The sequence below is a fragment of the Stegodyphus dumicola genome, chromosome 4 (assembly GCF_044657685.1).
Source record: "Stegodyphus dumicola isolate Sdum_Otavi_A_Nest chromosome 4, ASM4465768v1".
NCBI lineage: Eukaryota > Metazoa > Arthropoda > Arachnida > Araneae > Eresidae > Stegodyphus > Stegodyphus dumicola.
The window spans coordinates 136,235,356-136,258,727 of record NC_140771.1 but is presented as its reverse complement, the minus strand read 5'-3'; the positions used below and the strand labels follow the sequence as shown (position 1 = coordinate 136,258,727).

Here is a 23,372-nt window from a genome sequence, read left to right as displayed (position 1 = left end):
ACGTCACCCCAAAAAATAATTCACATGGATTCCGTAATCGTCAAAAACGGATATTTCCGTTAAAATATGATACCCAAAGTTTTCTCGATTACAATAATTATTACCATTTTATTTGATACAAGGAAGTAAAGAACCTATATTAACCTACATATTCTTATATAAACAATACCTAAGTGCAGTATATAAATATTTCAAATCAATAAAATCTCACTATGGCACGTTCAAAAAAAAAAATAATAATAATCATCTAAATTTTCAAATTACAAACGTAAATAGCAATAGTCAAAAGCAAATACAAAATAACGCTTCCCGCTATCAAAATTGCTCATCTTCTTAAATATCAACAACTAAACTAAATAGTATTTCAATTAAAACACATAATGTAAACAAGAATTTGCCCGATGCCCAAAAAAATTCAAAATTATCTATGAAAAATATGAGCACATTGTAACGCAACCGCATCATTCGCATTCGCATAGAAACCGCATCATTCGTATTCGCATAGAAATCGCATCATTCGTATTCGCATAACAACCGCATCGTTCGTACTCGAACAAACCGCATCGTACGACAGATGCGAGTAACGAACAGATGCGAGTAACGAAATGAATTTGTGAGTATCGAATCGGTACTTCGAGTCAACCGATGTACCCGTTACTCAGTAACGAATACATGCGGTTTGCTCCAGCTCTAGTTGACGATCTGTAAACCAAGCCTTGCGGACTTGAGGAGTCGCGAAAGGTCTTATTTCCTTTTTTTTGCTTAAAAGCAAGATTGCTAAAGCGGTAAATATATACCGTGAAGTTATTAAGGCATCCCAAAGTATGTATAACAGCATGTTATTTAAAATGACTTGGTTTAGTGGAATAGTACGCATAAACAATTAGAAGATAGATTCTGGTTAATGATACGCCTATGTGTTGCATTTCGTTTTGTTGCATACAGTGTCTCACAAAAGTGATGGGACACTTGTGCTTTACAAAAGGAAACTGTAATAAAATAAATTAAAAAAACATGTAAAAATTTTTTGTGGGTATGTTTCATACTTAAATTTAGTAACAATTATTACATAATATACATTTTCTCAAAATATTAAAATAATAATTTAATATAAATACAATTATTTAGAACGGAGCAAAAAATGGCTCACATAAGTGATGGGACACCATTAGATGCTACTACGTACTACAATAAAAATATTTTTTGGGGTTTTTATTTTTACTCAAAAGCAATTAGCAATAATTTATAAAATCGTTTGCAGTCTTTCTCTCCAGTTTGTTTTGGAATTTTTGTGTGTTTTACCTCTGTGCAGCCATGAATGCTAAACGAAAAGAAACTTTGCCTGAAATTCGAAAATTATTTATTAATTTGCATATTGAACGTGAAAAATCTATTAGAGAAACTGCTGAAACAGTTTTCAGTATCATTAAACGATATAAAAAGAATCATATGATTCAGGATAAAAGAAGACCTGGCCGACCATCAGAGCTATCCAATGGAATAAAGCGAATTATTGTTCAAAATATTAAAAAAAAAATCGAAGAAAGAGTGCTCCTAAAGTTGCTGCTGATTTACAAGCATTGTATGGAATAATTGTTAATCCTGAGACTATTAGAAGAGTAATTCGATCTGCTGAATATCACAGTAGAGCAGCCAGGAAAAAATTCTTCGTAAGTGAAAAGAATAGAAAACTCAGACTGGCTTTCGCAAAATCCAACATAAATAAGAACTCTGATTACTGGAATGAAGTTATATTTGCTGATGAGATTAAATTTAATATATTTTGTTCTGAGGATAAAATCTTGGTGTAGAGAAAACCCAGGAAAGAATTTCACAAACAGAACTTGGTGCCAACAGTAAAACATGGTAAAGGAGGAGTTATGGTATGGGGGTGGATGTCGTCCGCTGGAGTTGGTAATCTTGTTTTTATTGACAGTATAATGGATCAATACAAGTATATTGATATTTTAAATCAAAATTTGAAATCTTCAGCACGAAAATTGACCCTTTATAACGATTTTAAATTCTACCAGGACAATGACCCCAAGCACACTGCTTTGAACGTTAGACTCTGGCTGCTGTATAACTGTCCTGAAATAATAAAAACACCACCACAATCTCCAGACTTAAATCCCATAGAGAATATTTGGCAAGAATTCGCAAACACACCATTTCTTCAAAACAACAATTAAAATCATTGCTTCAAGAAGAATGGAGTAAAAATCACTCCAGAAATCGCAAAAAAATTAGTCGAATCCATCCCAAGAAGATTAAATCACGTTTTAAAAGTAAAAGGAAATCCAACAAAATATTAAAACATTTTAAGAAGTAAAATTTTTGGATAAATATTTGATGGAAAAGTAAGTGTTCCATCACTTATGTGAGCCATTTTTTGTTCCGTTCTAAACAATTGTATTTTTATTAAATTACTATTTTAGTATTTTGAGAAAAAGTATGTTATGTAATAATTGCTACTAAATTTAAGTATGAAATACACCCACAAAAAAATTTTACACGTTTTTTAAATTTATTTTACTACAGTTTCCTTTCGTAAAGCACAAGTGTCCCATCACTCTTGTGAGACACTGTATCTGTGTAGCATGCATATCTATGTAGTAGCTTGTAACTTTCTTTTTTTTTAAGTACTGTTTGTGTTCACAAGATCCTTAAAGAGACATAGACTCATGTAGTGCTTGTAATGTAAATGTATACTGATTAAAATAAAATCTGCCTTACTCATATCTATTCTGAAATTATCATTTCCCCGGTAGACTGTGAATTTTCATTCAGTCTACCTTTGAATAAATGACTTACTAAGAAAAATATTACTGTCATCCATTTTGAAATGATAGCAAGTTTTTCGAGTTAATAAACGAGAAGATTCATTTCCTTGAATAGAAAATGTACCTTTTTACTTCCATTTTTCTATTTCTTGCATATTTTTCCCCTCTGTCTCTTTCTCAATATATGATTTTGAAACTTCTGATAATGCAGCGTCTAATAGCAACATAAAAAATAAAAGTAAATTTTATCAAGAAAATGGATAGTTTTGAAATTAGTAACTGTAGCTGTCTTTTTTGAACTAGATTCTTGTAATAGTAGTATATCTTTTAATAAGTTAGTGATATGTGTAGGTTCTCTTTTGAAGACTAGAAACAATGCAACAATTTATATGGAGTATAAGTGAATTAGGGATAGACAGTATTATGCAAATTCTCTGGCATTGCTGCTTCATTTGTGCACGTTGATGATGTGAGATGCAGCTAGAGGATATATATTGCTGGAAAAGTGTGATGCTCTGTAAGCATTTGTTAAAAGTAATATGATAGGTAAAGCCTGTAAAATCGCTATCCGCCGAAATCGTGGCAAAAACATTGTGGATGAAAACACAGCAAGGCGAAAGCATTGTCGTATAAAATTTCATGAGAGAAAAAAAGTAAAAAAAAAAAAATATATAATTGTTGTAAACATGGACGAAAGTAAAGTGGTTAAAAAACTTCGCAGTTTAAAAATATCGTAAAAAATAAAGCACCTGAAAATCATAGCGTGACTATTATTTATCGCAGACATGCATTTTTTAGGCATTAAAAGTCGTAAATGCGTATTTGGCTAATGATATGGGAGCGTAAGAAGGAAAGAGGAATATTTTTACTTTTGCATTTTGTATTTTTTAGTCCAAAGGGGCTTTGTCCCTGAAGGACTATTGTTTTCGTTTTGCGATTTTGCGTCGGACTCGTAAACGTCGGTTCACTTTTCAAACTGTTGCCACAAAATGTTAGAGTCCTGCATAATATTTGAAGAAATTAAATAATGAAAAATCTGCATAAATGATTGTCTATTTCTCGCATTGTGATAAAACAATGGTAGATAGAGCCATCGAATTTTGAATGACGAAATCCTACTGCGAATATGGGCATCTGAAATCCCAAATTTGGAATTTGTTTTATTATAGATTTTATATTTTGTAAAACTTTAACGAATTTTTGATTTACAAACTCAATGCTTTAAAAGCGAGAAATGGCAACGTTATATAGAAAAAAAAATACTTTTATCTCCAGCTCGCGAGACTGTGTATATCGGAAATTCTAAAGATATGCTTAATTTAACATTATTTTGTGATATTGCTCTTGAACTGAATTTTATGGTTTAAGTGCAAAGAACATGATATTTAATAAATAAAGGTAACACTCAAAACGTTAAAAAAACGCCCCTTTGGACGTAATTTAAAATCTTTAAAAAAAAAAATCTGAAATGTTTCAGATTTTTTTTTTTTTTTTTTTTTCTTTTTTATTTAACTAATAAATTTTTGCTGAAAATATAAGGAGGAGACCCTAGTATTAAAAAACTGAAAATGAGTAGAAAACTAATGCAACTTAAAGGACGTAAAAGGAATTTTTAAACTTCCTTAACTTATTTTAACTAATAAAGATCATTCATGAATAAACTTTTTATAACACTTTACCGGTAATTTTTTATGAAAAATATCGTTTAAAAAAGAATACAAAAAGGAAGATGAGTGACTGTATGAGGTAAACGCATATCTGCGATGGTTTGTAGGTGCTTTATTTTTAGCACGATATTTTCGACGATGATGTTTTTAAGCTGCGAAGTTTTTTAACCACTGTATTTTCGACAACATTATTTTGTACCACAATGTTTCTTAGAATTGCGATGTTTTCTCTTTGCTTTCTTTTCTTCCACGGTGTTTCTTACTACAATGTTTTCGCCGTGCGTTTTTTCCTCCATGTTTTTGCTACGATGTTTTCAGCTGTAACCTTGAAAAACAAGACTTATAGTTAACCTTATATTATTTCTTTAAATGTTTTTCTGATACTTTCTGTTTCTTTGTGCTGCCATTGAAAAGTTATGTACTTGTTGGCACCTAATTCTTTATCTAGCTAATGCATGAAAGGCAACAGCCATTTTCAATATGGCACCACACTGATATTTCCGTAAAAAAGCAATCAGTAAGTAAAATGAAGAGAGCAAGAAACATTGGTAATAAAACATCCTTTTTCAAAAAAACTTTTTGGCTGTCTTTTATTTGCTTATGTACAGTGATCTGGTTTTATTTAAGAAAGCATCAGAGTTGCACAAACTTGTTATCTATTGACTTTGGGGTACAACTTTGATGTACCCCCCTCCAAAAAATTACGTGCCAAATCTGGCACTCCCTATGGACTTTTTAGGGTTGCTGTTTCTTATTTTGGTGTTGTCAATTTAGGTTTTTTCAGCTTTTAGGTTTTTGCTGTTGCCAAATTTAGTATTTTCTTGTATTTTGTACCTTTTTTTTTTTTTTTTTTTTTTAAGTTTTGTGGCAACAATTTTTGGATTTCATATATGTTTTACCGCCATTTCTTTGTGAAGTGATCAAGCGGATTTCTGACTTGCTGTATTTTGCTGCAAATCTGGTTGTATTTTCCAATTATATTTTTTTTCTTTTAATTATTTTTATTTTTTAGCTGTCAATATGGCCACTGTATATAGTGTTGTTGAAAATTTCAGGGAATTTTGAGTCGGATAAATTGATAGTTGTACTTCATTTTCATTGGGTAGGCCGACAATTGGAAGGCCAGGTATTGTTAATTGTTTATTTTTGCATCATTTGCCTCAGGATATGCAGATGTTAATTGATTTTTTGATGGAGGTTGGATTGTTGAAGGCTGCAGTGTGTAAGAAATATGGGTCTGGTATGAAACAGAAGTTGAAGAAGTCGTATTCGGATGGTTTTGTGTATGTTTGTCGCAAATGGTAGGTGGTAATCAGTGCAACACTGAAATGTCAATAAGGCATAATTCTTGGTTTTCAAAGTCTAAGCTTAAGTTGTTTGAGGTTTTGTTGATCACGTACGAGATTTTGAGAGGCACTAAGACAGGTAGGATTGCAGAGGAGTATGGTTTCTCTAGTACTACTTTAGCAGATTGGAGGCAATTCATTAACGAGACCATTTTGAATTATGTTGAGAATTCTGAGAAGGTAGGTGGTGTTGTGGAAATAGATGAGTCGAAGTTTGACAAAAGGAAGTATAATAGGGGTCATAGTGTTGAAGGTCAGTGGGTTTTTGGTGGTGTTGAAAGGGGATCAGGTAAGGTTTTTTTAGTTGCTGTGCATGATAGGTCTCAGGAGACGTTGTTGTCGGTAATTAAGGAATGGATTAAGCCAGGTACATCTGTTTATTCTGATTGTTAGAAAAGTTATGATTGTTTGACGGATGAGGGTTTTGAGCATTTAAAGGTAAATCATTCTTTAACATTTGTAGACCCCGATTCCGGGTCTCATGCAAATACAATTGAAAGTACATGGAGGCATGTTACAGTTTCTTTGCCTACGTACAATTGCAAGGCAGATTATAAATTTTACCTTGCGATGTACGTTTCGTAAATCATGTTTAGCGGCTAATGTTGATTGTTTCAATAAATTTATTGAAATTGCTGCTGCGGTAAATCAGGAGGAATTCAAAATTTCTGTATAAATAATTCTTTTTATTAGATTGCTAATACGTTATTTTCAGTTGTATTTGTTAAAATTTTTATGTAAATTGTATATAATATGTTATTCAGTGTCATTTATTTGTATTTTTTATGTATTCATTGTATTTTTTGGGTATTCTTTTTTTTTTGTATTTAATCATTCCATATTTTTTATGTATTAATTATTTGTATTTAGCGAGAATCCATCTTGGCGAGAAAAAAAAAGGCGCCACATTTCCGATTTGGGGAGGGGTGTATCAAAGTAGTTCCGACTTTGGTATTATGCATTGGCCAAAACAAGCATGTACCAAAGATATACCTGAGTTGCCACATTGATACTTTTTAGTAATATGATGGGTTGCTTCATAACTATTTTGGAGACATACTATTTTGTCTTCGAGTACTTTTCACATCTTTCAGTGGGGGTGCAGAAGATAATCAAAAAGGATCCCCTTTTTTTAAAAACAGAAGCCAAATTCATATGCAGTCAAAAGTCTTTAATCCGGATGTCCATAATCCAGAATGATCTATAAGCCGGACCTCAAAGCTACAAACTTTCTGCGCATGATAAGTTTATGCATGCGCATATGCGTCTACGCATGCGCATAATACGTTTACGCATGCGCATTTAATGTATAACGGACGATATAAGCTAAGCTAAAATTATCTAATTATCTATTTCAGTTAAGGCCTACCAGCGGACGAGCACTAAAGCCACTGAACACTGGTAGTTCGGTCCAAGGTTCGAATCCTGCGAACGGGCTGGCTGCATGGGCGTTTTTGTGTTTTTCCCCATGTGTAACGTGTATACGAGCCAGTTCCCCTTAAAAAGTCCTCCACGAAGGCATCCCTTCCCTTAGGCAGATAGCCCTCGAGGCTTTGCCATAATCACACACACACACACAAACTATTTCAGTTAATGTTGCAGGTTGCATTGTTCCTTAATCTTCTAATTGAATTTGGCTTATTATTTTTTGCAGACTCTTAGAGCAATTTTATAAAAGTAAGCTTGAACTTTCAATTATGTCAAAAAGAATTTCCGATTTTGGAGCTACCAAAGGATCTACAAAGCGAAAGCATGTTTCGTTGTCTGTCAAACAAAATGTGGAATTGCTGCAAAAAAATGGATAAAGGCATATCCTTTAATTCTCTAACCATTCTGAAATATGTTTATCAATTTCATGCTGCTGTGCGGGAGGGGGAGGGGATGTCACGGCACACAATGAACTGCAAGTTGATCTGTCAGCACTATCCTTATCTTCAGGGCAGATGTTTTTATTTTATTTGCCTTATAATTCCTTACTAAACGTAGTATTTCATCCCGATGTACTCCGTCTTTGATATGATTTAAATCAAATTCCTCGTCATTATAAATATCACGAATACACATCAAATAGTTTTCTGGTTGCAATTTTCTAATTTCGACTATGCGTAATGTATGCTTTACGCATGCGCGTGTTGAAAGAAATGTTTAATAAAGTAAACAAATAAATATTAAGCTTTTTTTTTTTGTAAATTTTGATATCCTTTAGATCATAATTGCTCTTTATTTCATGAATTACGGTTTAATATTTTTAATTTGATAATTTCTGCATGCCATCTTACCAGATTTAAACTGATGATCTGGAATCACCGAAAAGTATGTTTAATTAAAAGTCATTACATTTTTATTGGATTTAAGTAATTGGTTAGAGTAGACTGAAGGGTACCGTGACCTTCAAGAGGGAGAAGGCTATGACACTTAATAAACATGGCGGAGCTTTCCGTCCGACGTTATCATCGGAAAATCGTCTGAATTTTTAAATTTTCGTCGGAAATATAACTTTATCATGTTGCTTAGTTAATTAAAATAGCCGAAAGAAAGGAGGCTTTATATACATTTTTAAGCTTTTTTTTTAAGCCACACCTTTTAAGCTTTTTACAGATATTTTAATTAACTAATGTGCATAAATACAATTGAAAGAACCGAAAAACAAACGAACATTTTACAAAAATTTAAACGCTGATTGAAAATTACCACTGTCACAATAAATTGGGAAGAGGTTCCTAAGATAATAATTAATATTTTACCTAAGCTCAAGTATTAATTTATTCGCGTTTCAGAGCAAAATATATAACCATCAACTTCTATATCTCCAGCGTATGTAAATGAAATGCTATATAAATTAGCTAATAAATGTGATAAAAATATTCATACAAGAAACATACCTAAATCTTATAACAAAAAAGCCTTCCAACATTCATATTTGAAATGAAATAACCTAACAAACAACATATACAACTGGCAATAAAAAGCATATACATGATAATCATAATTCCCATTATCCTAAAATTTAGAAGCTAAAAATATGTATATGATTGAAAGAAATGGTGCTGAGAAACATCAGCATTACTACTAAATATTATAATCCATAATTATTGCATTTTTAATCATATAATTTTTAAAAAGATGAAATTTTACATTAACTGCAAATTGCAGTTCTGTTATTTTTCTCTTGGAATTTGTAGTATATCTCTTGGTATGAATACGAATGTTGCAAATTATGTTTTTTAATTATTACATTTGAATACATTCCATTTTCATTGTTAATTTTTGTACATGCTTGTGATAGCAAAAAAATTCAAGATAAGTGGGGAAAAACTTTTTGTTGTGTGCTATTTAATGAAGAGCAGATTTAAATGTGCAGTTCTTACTATTATGTATATTATTAAAATCATTTCTGCGCAGTATCTGAGGGGAAGTAATGTTATAGATTTGAAAAAATGTATAAAATGACCGTGAGAATCTGCCATTGTCTAAATTTAGTGTATATAAATATATTTACGTATGATCGAAAGAAATGATGTTAAAAATCATCAGCATTGCTACTAATTATTGTACTTTTAACAGCTTGCTATTTAAAAAACATTAAATGATTTTTTATTAAATGAAAGTAGTAGTTCTGTTACTTTTTTCTAGTAACTTTCAAACACTGCATAGTTTATGTGTTTTTTAAAATATTGCCACATACACTAAATATGTCAAAGTATTTCCTTTACATACGCTGGAGATATAGAAGTTGATGGTTATATATTTTTCTCTGAAATGCGAATAATTTAATACTTGAGCCTAGGTAAAATATTAATTATTATCTTAAGAACCCTTTCCCAATTTATCATGACAGTAGTAATTTTCAATCAGCCTTTAAATTTTTGTAAAATGTTCGTTTGTGTTTTTGTTCTTGCAATTATATTTATGTACAAAGTTAATTAAAATATCTGTAAAAAGCTTAAAAAGTGTGTATGTATATAAAGCCTCCTTTCTTTCAGCTATTTTAATTAACTAAGCAACATAATAAAGTTATATTTCCAACAAAAATTAAAAAATTCAGACGACTTTCCGATGATAACATCGGACGGAAAGCTCCGCCATGTTATTAAGTGTCATGGCCTTCTCCCTCTCGAAGGTCACGAGGGTACCTCCTGTACTATCGCAAAGTTGTTATTTCATTTATGGTAACCTGAATAGCTGAATGTTCCGTAAATATACTTTTACCTATAATTGGGTGCTCCTTTGACTTTTAAAGTGAAAATATATCAATGTGTACAAAGTCAAGGGAGTGCGCAAAGCCAAGTTTTTGCAATTCTGTGACTTTTTTTTTTAAGTGAAAATAGGTCGACATGTACCACCAATTTTTGCTAAGGAGTGCCTGGAAATATATGCTTTTACCAAGTAATTAAGTTGATAGAATAAAATTTATATTTGTTTTTAATAATTCAAGGCTATTTATTAGAGTTTGGATTTCTTATTAATTGAAAAGCTACTTTTCCATTTTGCCGGGGCAGATCTCTCCAAGACTTTATTGTTGACAGCACACAGTATATACATAAAAAATTTTTAGTAATGGTGCAAAACTTGCCAAGCAGACTTTATTGATGACAACGCATGGTATGCACATAAAAAAATTTTAATAATGGTGCAGATCTCGCCAAGCAGACTTTATTGGCAACAACACATGGTATACACATAAAAATATTAACAAATGTTAGTTCTCATACTTTTTTACTTTCCAGATGATGACGTGCCGTTCCTCTGTTTCTTATTTTGCCATTTGGCGTTACCCCATGCATACCTGCCAACTTTTACGAATTTTTCGTAATTTTTACGAAAATGCGTTTGTCTTTACGATTTTACGATCGTAATCCATTTTTTACGATTTTTTCCTTTTTCAAGTGTTTTTAGTGATTTTTGGTCGAAATTTTAGAATTTTTCGCCAATTCAGCGATTTTCGCCAATTGCATCATGTTTTACCGACTACTTCGAATCCAGTAACCTGCGGTTTCTCCCAACTCGCCGCTTAACCAGCCAATACAATGCGCTGAACTTGTTTCTCCCACACTTTTCTTTGTGGGCGCCAGATTATTTTTTTCGCGTTCGCTTCAACAGCAAGGGAATTACTCAGCTCGGACTGAGCAAGCGTGGATTGTCGGATTCTGTTTTTTTTTTTTTTTTTTTTTTTTTTTGATTGCACGTGCTACGAATTTTCTTAATACGTCGTTGTTACGAAATGAGTTCAAAAAATCCGTATTCTCAATAGTTTCGGCCTGCCTACAAAGCCGAATTTCCAACAATTAAAGAATCCTTCAAAGGAAATAACTATGCATTTTTGCAACGTGTGCGCCTTCATAATAAGTCACGGTGGAAGAAGCGACATTGTGAAGCATGTTAAGTCTAAAAATCATGAAGTTAATGCTTCGGCTTCGACAACGTCAAAGAAAGTGGACGATGTTTTTTCAAATTCGGCTACGAATTCGGATGCCGATGTCATTTTGGCAGAGTGTGTGTTTACTGCATTCCTCATCGAACACAATATGCCGCTAAGCGCTGCCGATCATGCGGTCAACTTTTCAGATGGATGTTTCATCTTTTGACAAATTGAAAATTCATCTTTTGAAAAGATTCGTTTTTTTATTGATAAATTTCCATTTTTGTTAACAATTAAAGAAAATGCCATAATGATGCTTTAGATGAATTACAGAACCAATTTTCTGCTGCACAGTTTGAAGACTTTGCCAGTTCTGGAGAAGATAGACTTGATGTCCTCGTTGGTGCCTTAAAAAGAGTTCATGGAACACCAAAATAGGATAGACTAGCAAGAGTTTTTGTGCTATTCTCGTAATTCCACACAGTAATGCTGAGTGCGAAGAGAGTCTTCAGTGTTGTAAAGAAAAACAAAACTGTTTCGTTCTTCAATTTCACCAAAACTCTAGAAAACATTTTAATTGCTAAATGTTATGAGGAAACTAATTGTTATGACAGGAATTTTCCAAAGAATTTTTGGCTAAAGCCAAAAAATTCATTGCAATAATTTTTTTGTTTAACATTAAGTTTTTGTTTTATGTTTCGTAATAAATTTTTTAGTTACTACTTAACTGAGATTTACTAATGTAATTATAATTTTCTTTTTTCTATTTGTATAAATTGTTATTTTTTCAATATCAAAGTATGATATTAATTCTTCGTGTTCTTCTGAATTTTGGAGAAATCTTCTAAATTTTTATTTTTAGAGGTTGGCAGGTATGCCCATGCATTCCAAATTCCTGATCAAGAAAATTGGGTTAATCTTTGGATTATGGTAACTCGGTGATTTTTTGGCGAAAATTTGGCGACCAACTCTGCTACAGCAACCTGCTAGTTTTTGTTTGGATGCCGTTTTGTTTTCACAAAGTAAAGGCATGTTTTTTTTCCCCCCAACATTTTTTTTTCAACAATCGGCTAGCCGAATTACGCTTCTGCTAGAACTTTTATGGAAAAGTGCTTAATCATGACGAAGATTAGGTGCGAAATTGGGAGAAAGTGCAGAATCGCAAACTACTTGCCACATTCACGGTATCCATGTACACATCGACCTATTTTCACTTAAAAAAACATCACAGAATTGCACAAAAATGGCATTGCGCACACTCTGGACTTTATCCATGGACACTGCTAAAGTAACCTTTATCGCCTTACCAAAATGTCGGCAAACTACCTGTTACCATATTTCAAAGATTAGCTGAAAATTTTATTTGTAGTTGACTTTAAAATATTTTTATGATGTTTTTAAACTTTCCTCTTCCAGTTTTTCAGTGCTGTATGATTTCCACGTGTACCCACTATTGTACACTAATCGAATAGACGAATGGCGCTGCCTACGCATCTATGAATCTAAATGCCACATCTAATTTTCTATAAGTGGTGGTTCAGTAATGATTCTATTATCAAAATACTCAATCTAGTTTTAAAAGGGTTGATTAAATACTAAACAAATTAATCTAATCTAGAATCAAATCTGATGTTACATCTCGTGAGCAGTGTTCGAACTACATCAAACGAATCGAAAGCCAAGTTCTCACTGTTGTCATTCCGAGGCAGAGAAAAGTTTCTAATCAAGCTGGAACATCGGCAGAGGACAGTTTCTTGTCAAGCTGGAACACCAGAATCGGAATATATTATAGTTCCTTTTTCGACATTTTCCTTAATTGCTTTTAATGTAATGCTCATCGGTTTGGCAGCTTCATGATGAAACAGGGTTCGTAGTTCATGATGAAACAAGGTTCCTTATAAGTGCTTATAAGTCCTTATATTTGAAAATAAAATATAAAGGCTCTTATAGGTGCTTACTTTTTCTTTAAAGCCCTTATTTTTTTGTTTTTAGTGCTTATTTTTTGCTTTTAGTGCTCTTTTTTTTTTTTTTTTTTTTTTTAAATGAACGCGCTATTTTTCCCGGTACCAAAGCCGAAACTAAATAAACAACTTTTCTTCCTAATATGGAATGTCAGATGGTGAATCATACTCCCGGAAGCATATTTCACAAGTGCACATCAACGCAGCCACCAGGGTAGGGGTTTCGAAAATGGACCAATGAGCTTCTGCTGGTCTTGTGACGCTAAATCTTTAAAACTGTGCATATCAGCGCATGTTGTTTACGTTTCAATTTTTGTTTGTTGCGCAGTTATAAACGTATGTCGCAGTAGTAGAAAATCTCGGAGTGATTTAGTTTTAGGAGTTTAATTAATCGCTGACGTTTCATTTTCGCGATTTTTATCACGCGTTGATATTTGGATTGCTGTTCACGGCATATTATCGCTCTTTACATCGAGAAAATCACTCAAGCTACAATTAGCCTCGAGTATTATACATTTTACTAACAGCTGTGGATTAAGAGAATTCAAGTGTATATTTTTTGTTCATTGAGCTGAGAAGGATTGGAAGTGTTACAAGAAATCTGGTATTTTCGTATCTCAGTGCTTGCATTCTGTTGATTTTGAAAGTGTAAGATTCAGAAAATTTATTGTGGATATGATTATATCCATTGTTAACATTAAAAGTTATATATGAATAAGATAAATTCATCCTGTTTGATGAATATTTCTTGTGCAGAGAGTACATTTAAGAGTGAGCAGTTATTAAATGTGAAATTTAACACACTAAATGTATACAAATGCGCAAATTTGGAACGTTCACTTCAATTAAAACTCTATTGGCTATTATTATAGAACATTATTTTCATATAGACTGCAATGAAACGTGCTGACTTCTATGTACATATACAAGTATAATTGGTTTAAATATTATTCTCATATGCATAATTTTATGTAAAGAAAGCATTTGAGCTCAGATGTTTATCACGTTTCTTACATCTTATTTACCACTAGTTAAGTAATATTTCACATGAATATTTGTACTTAAAGGAATCCATTTCATAACTTAGGAAAAGGGGTAATTTTTTCCCCATGTAAAGTTCTGAGGACATTGTTTATATCATTGTTTTATTGTAATTATTATTTATTTATTTATAAATTTAGTTTTTAATGTATTTTACATGATGTATTTACTAGATCTGCCAAGAAATGAAGCAAAAATAGGCTAAAGTGCATAATCGCCCACTTGTGTGATTGGTGTTTGTTTGGCGCTTTTTACAAGAGTAAGAAGAATTGGATTTTTGTCAATTTTCTTTATTTTTTAAGTGAAGATAGGACGATGTGTACATGGATACTGAGTATGTGCAATTCTTAAAAACGCGCCAAGCAGTGGGTGATTCTACACTTCCCCCCAAAATAATTTAATAATTTCAGATAAGTCTCTGACAGAAAATCATGTCTCTGACAGAAAATCATGAGACTGCCAGTTCTTATGCAACAACATTGTACATTATGGAAGATATACCATGTATATGTAACGTCAACAAACCTGCCATGAAAGTGTTAAAATTAAGAAGTGGACTTTGCTATAGAAAAGTCACTTGCGTTCGTAGCAGTGTTTATATGGAGGCAGCGATTAACTGTAGAGAACAGTAATCTGTTTGATGCGAGTGCCAAATAATGTGCATTAAAAATCTAAATACCTGTGTTGCTGAAAATAATCTAAATACCTGCTGATGTTGAAAATATACTTCCTTGCCAAACAGCATGAATAGTTTGGCTGCTGCCTGTTAACACCAAAATATGTTGGAGCATTTTGAACTAATTAGTTCAAACTAAAAGTATAGCTTGTCATGAAAGAATAAAATGTATAGAGGTAGTAAACTATTTTATTATTTACTAGTAACTTCATATTTAAAATTGTGGGATTGCACATTTTTACTCCACTATGCTGTGCTATTCAATATGATATTTCTGAAGAGAAAAATAATCAAATATTAAAAAAAAAGTTTCCATTTTGATTGATTTTTCTGCTGCTTCAAACAGACAACATCACTTTTCCTATACTCAGCTCGGTTATCATGATTGCTACTTTCCTAAAAGCTAGCTGCATATTTGGTTTCTTCATCTAATGTTTCTAAAATATCACATATATATTGCAAGACAAATCAGTTTTTTGTGTTTATAAATAACATTTGCAGAGTAAGAACTTCTGCAAATGTTGATTTTATCAGATTAAAATGTATTTGGTACACTACATAGTTGTATGTAGAAATTTATGCATTAGAATGGAAATTAATGTATGACAATAACATTTACCATACATAGAAATCTTTGAAATACAATATAGTTTTCACTTTATGCAATACTGTGAGATTAATATATCATTACAGCAGAAATTTTTAAACTGCAATATAATTTGTTACCTATAACACTGAAAATTAATTAAACCTTCAGTATTATAATGAATGTTTTGAAAAAATGGGTATAATTGTTTTACTAAAGTTACAAAATCTGAACATATAGTTCATATTTTGCTGCCAGGTGCTCAAAGTTAGTTTCAATTGCCTATTGTGGCCTTAGTCATTAAATATGAACATATTTTTATTCAAATTTTCTTTTGTTTGTTATAAGTTGCCTATACCTTGTAAAATATGATATAGTGTTAGATAATGTTTTGCATGACAGAAAAATCTTCAGTTTATAAGTTTTGCATAATTAAAACTGTGTCTTTCAAAATAAAATCATTTATTGTTTAATTAGGCACATATATATAATTTCTGAAATTAAATATATTCTTATTTTATTTCTATCAATTTAAAGTAAATACAACAATATAAATATAAAAAAAGTAAATACATTCAATACCATAACTAATTCAACTAAAATATGCTAGTGACCTTCTCCATGGCTTATAGCATTTGGATGATTTTGTAAAATATTTTGTATAAGACATCGTGGTCATTTTGATTTTATGCTAATGCCTGTTCGAGGTCTTCCAGCACGAACAGTTAAACTGCCTCTTGATGATGAAGCTTTTCATCGAGCTATTGAAGTTGGCTGCACTTTAATTTTTCGGCCAAAACGAAAAGTTGATTTGTTTTTTGAGTATTGGTAAAAAAAAATGATATAAATCTGATGTTGTACAAATATTTTTAGTTTTATGCAAAAATTTTTCTGTCAAATTTAAAATACCAGTATCAGGGTTGTTTTCCATGAGGTTGGCTAGGCGATCCATTTCACTTCGAAATTTTGATATGATTTTCTGAAGATACTGATTTCTCTGTTGTTGATATGCATGATGAATTGAATGTGTCTCCATGGCTGTTTACAACAGTATCAGAAAAAGAGTTGAGAAAAGTATTTGTAGATTGTAAGCTGTTAGCATTTTCTTGTTCGGTATATGGATCTATTTCCATAATATCTGTAGTTTGACTGGAATGACTGGGACCAGGTGTCATTGGTTCTAAAAAGCTCATACAAACATTTGTACTGCCTACAGCAATACAATAATAATTTTTCTTTTCTTGCATGGTTAATATGGGAGCATTTGGAAATGTTACACCAAATTTAATGTGTACAGCTGCCTGATGTTTGCAGAAAGCACCTTGGATTCCTACAGGACAACTACATATGCCAATATCAACTTGATAAAATGTGTTATCATTTTGTGATTGCACAATGTAAATTTTGTCTTCTTTTTCCACTGTACACTCTTCAATTATTTTTTGCCCTTTATCAATATACTTTTGAAAAAGCAAATGTGGTTTCTTCAAGCGATCGAACACGATATCTAGCAGTCTTTTAGATAAATACTTTTCCAAAATTTTAAGCACAAATTCTAATAAAGCTATTGAGTTAAATGCTTTGAGGCGTGTCAGAATTATTTCTTTTAATATCCTTACTGTAGCTTCTGAATAATTGTTTGTATTATGGCTAAGATTTCGAACATCCAGTCTGTAACACATACACCATTCTTCTTTTCTTTTTAAGAAACTGGATACGTGTGCTATTAGATTTATAATTCTGTACATACTTTGAGTTAAAAAATTTATTAACATTCTCTGCATATTCTTCTACACTGGTAGCGTACATTATTTGTCTAAACAGAAACATGATGTTTTTGCGATCATCATTTGCTATATTGTTTTTGGAATTCCACAACCATCTCCAGAAAGCTTGTGGAACATGAAACTGGCACAGTAGTTGCCTCGTACTTGGGAAAATTTGGCGTAATGCAGCTTTTAAAGCTGCACTGTCATCAGTCATAAAATTTTCGATTGTGAATAAGTTAATTTTTTCCCACATCTCTCTCAACTGGGAGAACAGTTTCGAGTAATTTGCTTCATTTTGAAAGCTATGTATACCTATCCCGATTGGTATTGCCCCAGCTTTTGTGGAAACTAAAACCACAGTTATAGAGCTCTTTGCCTGATCACATGATGCACTAGAGTCTACAAAAATGGAATGTGATTTTTCCAAACTTTTCACCATTCTTTGCATTAGGGGTGTTATGACTGCTATGCAGAGAGGATTAGTTGCAAATTCGATAAGTGATCCTTTTTCTTGATACTCTTTAATTCTGTTTAGTGCAATTCTAAGGAATAAAAGAAATATATATATATATATATATATATATATATATATATATATATTTCTTTTATTCCTTAGATATATATATATATATATTTAATTATTATGCATTTACTCTATAACATGCACTTTAATTTTGCATATTGAAACTGTAATTGTATTCATAAGCTCACAGATTTAAGCATAATTTAAAAAGCATATAAATAATTATTGAAAATATTGACAAAAATGATTATTTAACCACTAACTTTATTACAATTCTCTCATGCCTTTTTATTAAACTATTTAGAAATATTACTAATCTAAGTGGATTATTGTATTGTATATATATTTAACACTTTCCATTGTTTTGTAATTGTAATGTGATATATCAAATCCTATTAGAAATAATATATAATTAATTAAATGTAACTTTTCAGAAAACTTTTTTTAAATTTCTTTGCTGCTGCTTGAGTAGTTTTAAAGTATTATACACATTCAAACCCTACAGTGTTCTTTGATATGATGAATAAATATAGCAATTAACAAGATGTTATATCAGTTAACTAAACATATTTAGATCACCATTTTAAAATATAACGCTTCAGATATAATTTACATTCAGGCTGTGATATTTAGGATTTGTTTCTATGCATGTGGAAGTGAAGTAATAAAGCCTTTTTAAATTCTTATTATCTAAGTAGAAATTAAAATTACTTAAAAAATTATAATTGAAATCATTACTTATTTTAAAATTGTGTATAGTTTTAATATGTAGAGCAAGATATTGTATTACTAGTTTTTAAATTTCTACTAGTAACTCTAAAATTTAATAGAGAAATCATAATTATTATAAAAATTTAGCAAGTACGTTATATTACTGGAACATTTTAATTATCATGATAAAATACTGACTTTTCAAAATCTGGTCCATAGTTCAATCCTCCAAAATTTTCTTTTAACCATTTTTCATGAATTTGGTAAATCCATTTTGCAGGTGGATTAATTCTGCTGTTGGCCAGTTGTTCTGGAGATTCGATCATTAATGACGATTCGTGGAAATTTTTTGCAGCTGCTAGCGTCATACCTAATAATTGTGGGTGAAAATTAAAATAGTGTTTTAATTTTCAGAAACTGATGTTCAGCTATGAATGATGCAGTTCCCACCCACCCTCCTACATTAGCAAAACATAATTAGTTTGTTTCTTAAGAACTAGATGAGTATACTGATAGTATAGCCCCTCATAAGCCAACTATGAATATATTCATCTGCCAATTGCTTACAATAAAGGTAAAGCAAGATTTCGCATGTTTCATGAGCATTTTAATATGGACCTTGATTCATGAACAAAGCCCGCAGAAAGCCCATCTGTTGGCTTGGTGTAAAGAAAAAAATGTACAAGTATAATATACATTGTAAAAAATACTGCTTTTTAAACTGCAAGATCATTATTGTAAATATTTTTAAATACTTTCTATATGCATATATTTATAAGTAAGAAAGTAAGAAAACAGAAGTTTAAAAATTTAACTTAATACAGCATGATTGTAAATCTGTAAGTTTGATCGAAAGTTGATTTTCATTAAAATTAAATTAAGAATGGAAAACTTTCAAATAATTTTTTATATAAAGTAGTTAGTGTTTTCTTTCACATACAGTAGCACTGATATATTTAGAATTATTGTTTGAGTACTTTTCTGTTAAATACCTGCCATGCATTTTGGCATGTGTGTGTATAATGGAAAGGTAGGCTGTGTGTGTGTGCCATCTATAAACTATTCTTATAACAGAAAGTTGTTTACAATTAAAAATGCTTGGCAGGTGCCTATTAGAAAAGTATCATTGTTTGTTTCATGTATATATTCAGAACTGATACTGAGCATTAGGCTGGTGTCAGCGTGAATTCCATCACACTATTACCAGCCCCTCAGGTGACCCCCGCAAGGAGAAACTTCAAGGAATATCACAAAAGACATATTCAGAACAGCTCTGTTGAGTTTTTAATTGTGGGGAGGAGAGAGTTGCAACTTTCCAAATACTATATAGATTGTGAATTTTTAGGCTTATATATTCTACCAACTTGACATAAATTTACCTGCATTTCTATCGAGTTGCCAGCAAACCTGATGTAGAATTTTTATATTACTTGGAGTGGTTTTGTTTTTAAACCAGATTTATGTTTTGTATTGTAGTAATATCTCAGGTTCAGTGTATTTTATGATAATACTGTTCAGTTATCAAAGTTATTGGTTCTTAATTCTGAATTCATATGAAGAAATTTTATTTGGCAGTTTATTATTGTCTTAGTTTAACTTTATGCATTTTTTCTAAATTGAATGGTTCTTCTTGATATTGTGAATCTAATTGAAGTTAATTGTGTATAATACGGTAATGGATGTATTATATTTTGTTTGTTTGTTTGTACCATAGTTTTGTATTTAAATTAGTTGGACTCAGTTTTGAAAGTATTTCGTATTTGCAATACAAATTATGAAAGTATACTCGGTTTATTGTTTGAATGCTATAGGTACTACTTGTAATATGCTTTCTTTAGGGTTTATTAATAACTATGTTACTTATGTCCTTGTGTACTTGAAGGCCTTGTATGCCACTGTAAACTTATTTTGCTTAGTGATAATAAATAGCTTCTGGAGGCAGGGGCTTTAATCCGTGTAAGGCAGACATCATGTCAGCTAGGTAATGGAGCCCCTGTTCTCTGGTTAACAGTTTGGTCATGTCTGTACACCTAGTTAAAAGTATTAAAATGCATATCTGTTGTAAACCACCATTAAGAGATATGTTTCTGTATAGAAAAGGATTTTTACAAGAAATTTACAAATAACTTACCATTATTAAATAAATTTATAAAAATATCTTGTGTTTCTTCAGATCTGCGAAGCCAGTTCCATGCTTCTGCAACTCCAGTTCTGTGACTGTGATTATTATTTATATGAATAACAGCACAGTAACCTTCACTGATCAAAGGATCTCTGTAACGAGTGTATTTGCTGTTTCGTTTTATTCGAATGTTTAAAGAAGCAGTGCATTTCTTATCTTTACCTTCAGTCTAAATTAAAAAAGGAAGATCATTATTTGAAAACAGACCAGACGTAGATTAAAATAAAATTTTCACAGAATCTCTTTACATAATGAATACAGAATCTTGATACATTCTTAACAGAAAGAAACCTTTCATTTTTTATGTGATTAAAATTTGTATATTTAACAAGCGCAGCTTTAAGATCAGTAGCTTGACACTGACCATCATAAAAATGTTATAAAAATAATTTCATCTTATAAATTAGTCTATTGAATATAATTACATGATTTCTATGGAAGATGTACTTAAAAAAAAAAGGTGTCCAAGCAGAGGGTAATGGACAGATTAGGTTAATAAAACGTGTTCATTATGTCTCAAGTTTCAGACAATCCATTATGTTTTTACTCAAATGCTATAAAAAAGATAGATTTATGGGCTTTATTCTTAATTTTATAAATTCTTTCTTAATAAAAAAATGGATTTTACATTGATTAGAGTTACAACAGTGTTGAAACCTGGACTTAATTTTGAGCTAACATCTACTAATTAAGTTAATGCATTCATTGTGTTAATTCCACGATATTATTATACTTCATATATTTAAAATGTCGTTATTATATTATTTATAATATATATATATATATTATATTATTCAACATTTATAATATATATATTATAAATAATATATATATTGTTAATATATACATAACATATACATACATATATATATATATATACACACACATTGTGGTTGTATATATATATATATATATATATATATATAGCCACAAGCCATTAATGTATATTGGCATAAGAGAATGTTATTTTTTAGTTATTAACTGATTCAGATATTATAAATTTTCGCAGATCTTAATATTTTGTTTATCAAATACTGATGAAAGGAGCACCATCATAAATGTATAAGTAAATACTATAATTTGTTGACAAATCTGATTAAATTCATAGCAAATTTAATATGACAGTAGTATCGCATTTTAGTAACCTGAGTTAGTCAGTTAGGAATCTGAAAGTCAATACATATATAATTTGTACCATTCTAAAAGGTATTTTAATGTTAAAATCATTTAATAGAAATTAATACGGAACTTTTCTTATAGAATTAAAGTTTTAAACAACAGTATATAACACAAATGAAGTTCTTAAATGCACTGAGAAACCATATTTTATATTTAAACATATTTTGATAAAGTTCTCTTCAGGCTGACATAATATTCACAACATCAAACTAATTCTGATGAATCATGAGTAACTCTAATTAAAATAAAATTCTATTTATAAAATGTTGATACCTTTTAGTACAGCTAAAATTCTAGTAATAGACATTACTAACATTTTTAATTTGCATTTATTTTTCTTTTATTTGTTGTATAGTTTTTTTTCTGCAAAATAACAGCATTCATAATATTTTAAGTAGTAAATTTAAGCCTGAATAATTAAATGAATCTGGATTAAATCTTCATGCGGATGCAAAATATAGATATACTAATAATATAGAATTTCCTAATTTTATTGAGAGTTTTTAAATTACTCTCAATAAATTTATGCAATTGTATTTAAATATTTTAAGACAATTTTTATTCCAAATGTATAGAAATATATATTTTTTCGTCTGAACTAAATGTAGTAACTGAAACAGCACTAAATTCAGTTCAGATACAGTACATTAAATAATAATTACAGTTACCATTTTGCAGTCAATTACCCTTAAATACAAAATGCTACATAACTGTTATAGAACTTGTAAATTTAAGTGCATACCTTTACTTTACGATATGAAGAATGCTGACAAATATAGTTCCTTGAAAACAGAAATCGAGATTGATCAATTGAACTTTTTCGAAGTATCCAACATGTGTTAGTATTTCTTTCAAATTCTCTCAACCAGGTAGTGAAATCTTCACAGCTGTTTATATTTGATCTGACTTCGCAGTAAAAAGTTTCAGTAGAAATCGATTGTGATTTAATTATTTTATACTGGAAATTGCGCAGCAAAATATTTTCAACCATCTTGCTTAAAGCGCGCGAAAGGTCATGTGACATGAGAGAAGTATTGCTAGAAGACCATTGGTCCATCCTAGAAGCCACGCCTCCGGTGGCTACGCAGATGTGCACTTGTGAAATATGCCTCCCGGAAATAGCTTTTCCCCTTTCTCTGCATTAACATAACCTTTGGTGTGCACGAAGAGTACAGACAGGTGCCTGTCGTTCTATTGGTCAAAGAAATGCGAAAGTAATAAATAAAGGGAAAGTAATCGAATAGTCAAAATAATTTTGTTTTTTTGGCCAATACATTATACAGTACGAAGATTGGGAGGTTCTCCCCTTTCTCCGCAAAATCTCGAATATTGAAACTGTTACAGTTCGCTGCAAAACAAGCAACGGACTTTTTTTTTTTTTTTGGTCACTTTCCAATCTGGATTGAATAGGACTAAAAGTTCTGCGGTCTACCAACCCAAGCGAAGAATGATTCTATTCTGGAAATTTAACGCCGTCTGTTGAAAATTAGAATGAAAAACACCCCAGTTATTTAGTTCTTTATTCTCCCAATACTGGCAGCTGTTGATTCCGATTGCGTAATATCATGTAGGGAAGAATTACGGCGCAC

General features: G+C 31.0%; 1 protein-coding gene across 15 annotated transcripts in view; it reads left to right on the top strand.

The window, feature by feature from the left end:
• The first annotated feature begins 666 nt into the window (after positions 1–666).
• The window catches only part of tko (30S ribosomal protein S12 technical knockout), a 74,143-nt gene continuing 51,437 nt past the window's right edge, over positions 667–23,372 (top strand). For 5 of the 15 annotated variants that reach the window (XM_085815521.1, XM_085815517.1, XM_085815513.1 and 2 more), the window contains exon 1: positions 667–822. The gene's annotated coding sequence lies outside the window, so the exon portion shown is untranslated. Of the gene's footprint in view, positions 823–13,451; positions 13,765–14,397; positions 14,417–14,453; positions 15,010–23,372 lie in introns of those variants that run through there. The other 10 variants (XM_085815516.1, XM_085815522.1, XM_085815520.1 and 7 more) reach the window with 10 other exon arrangements.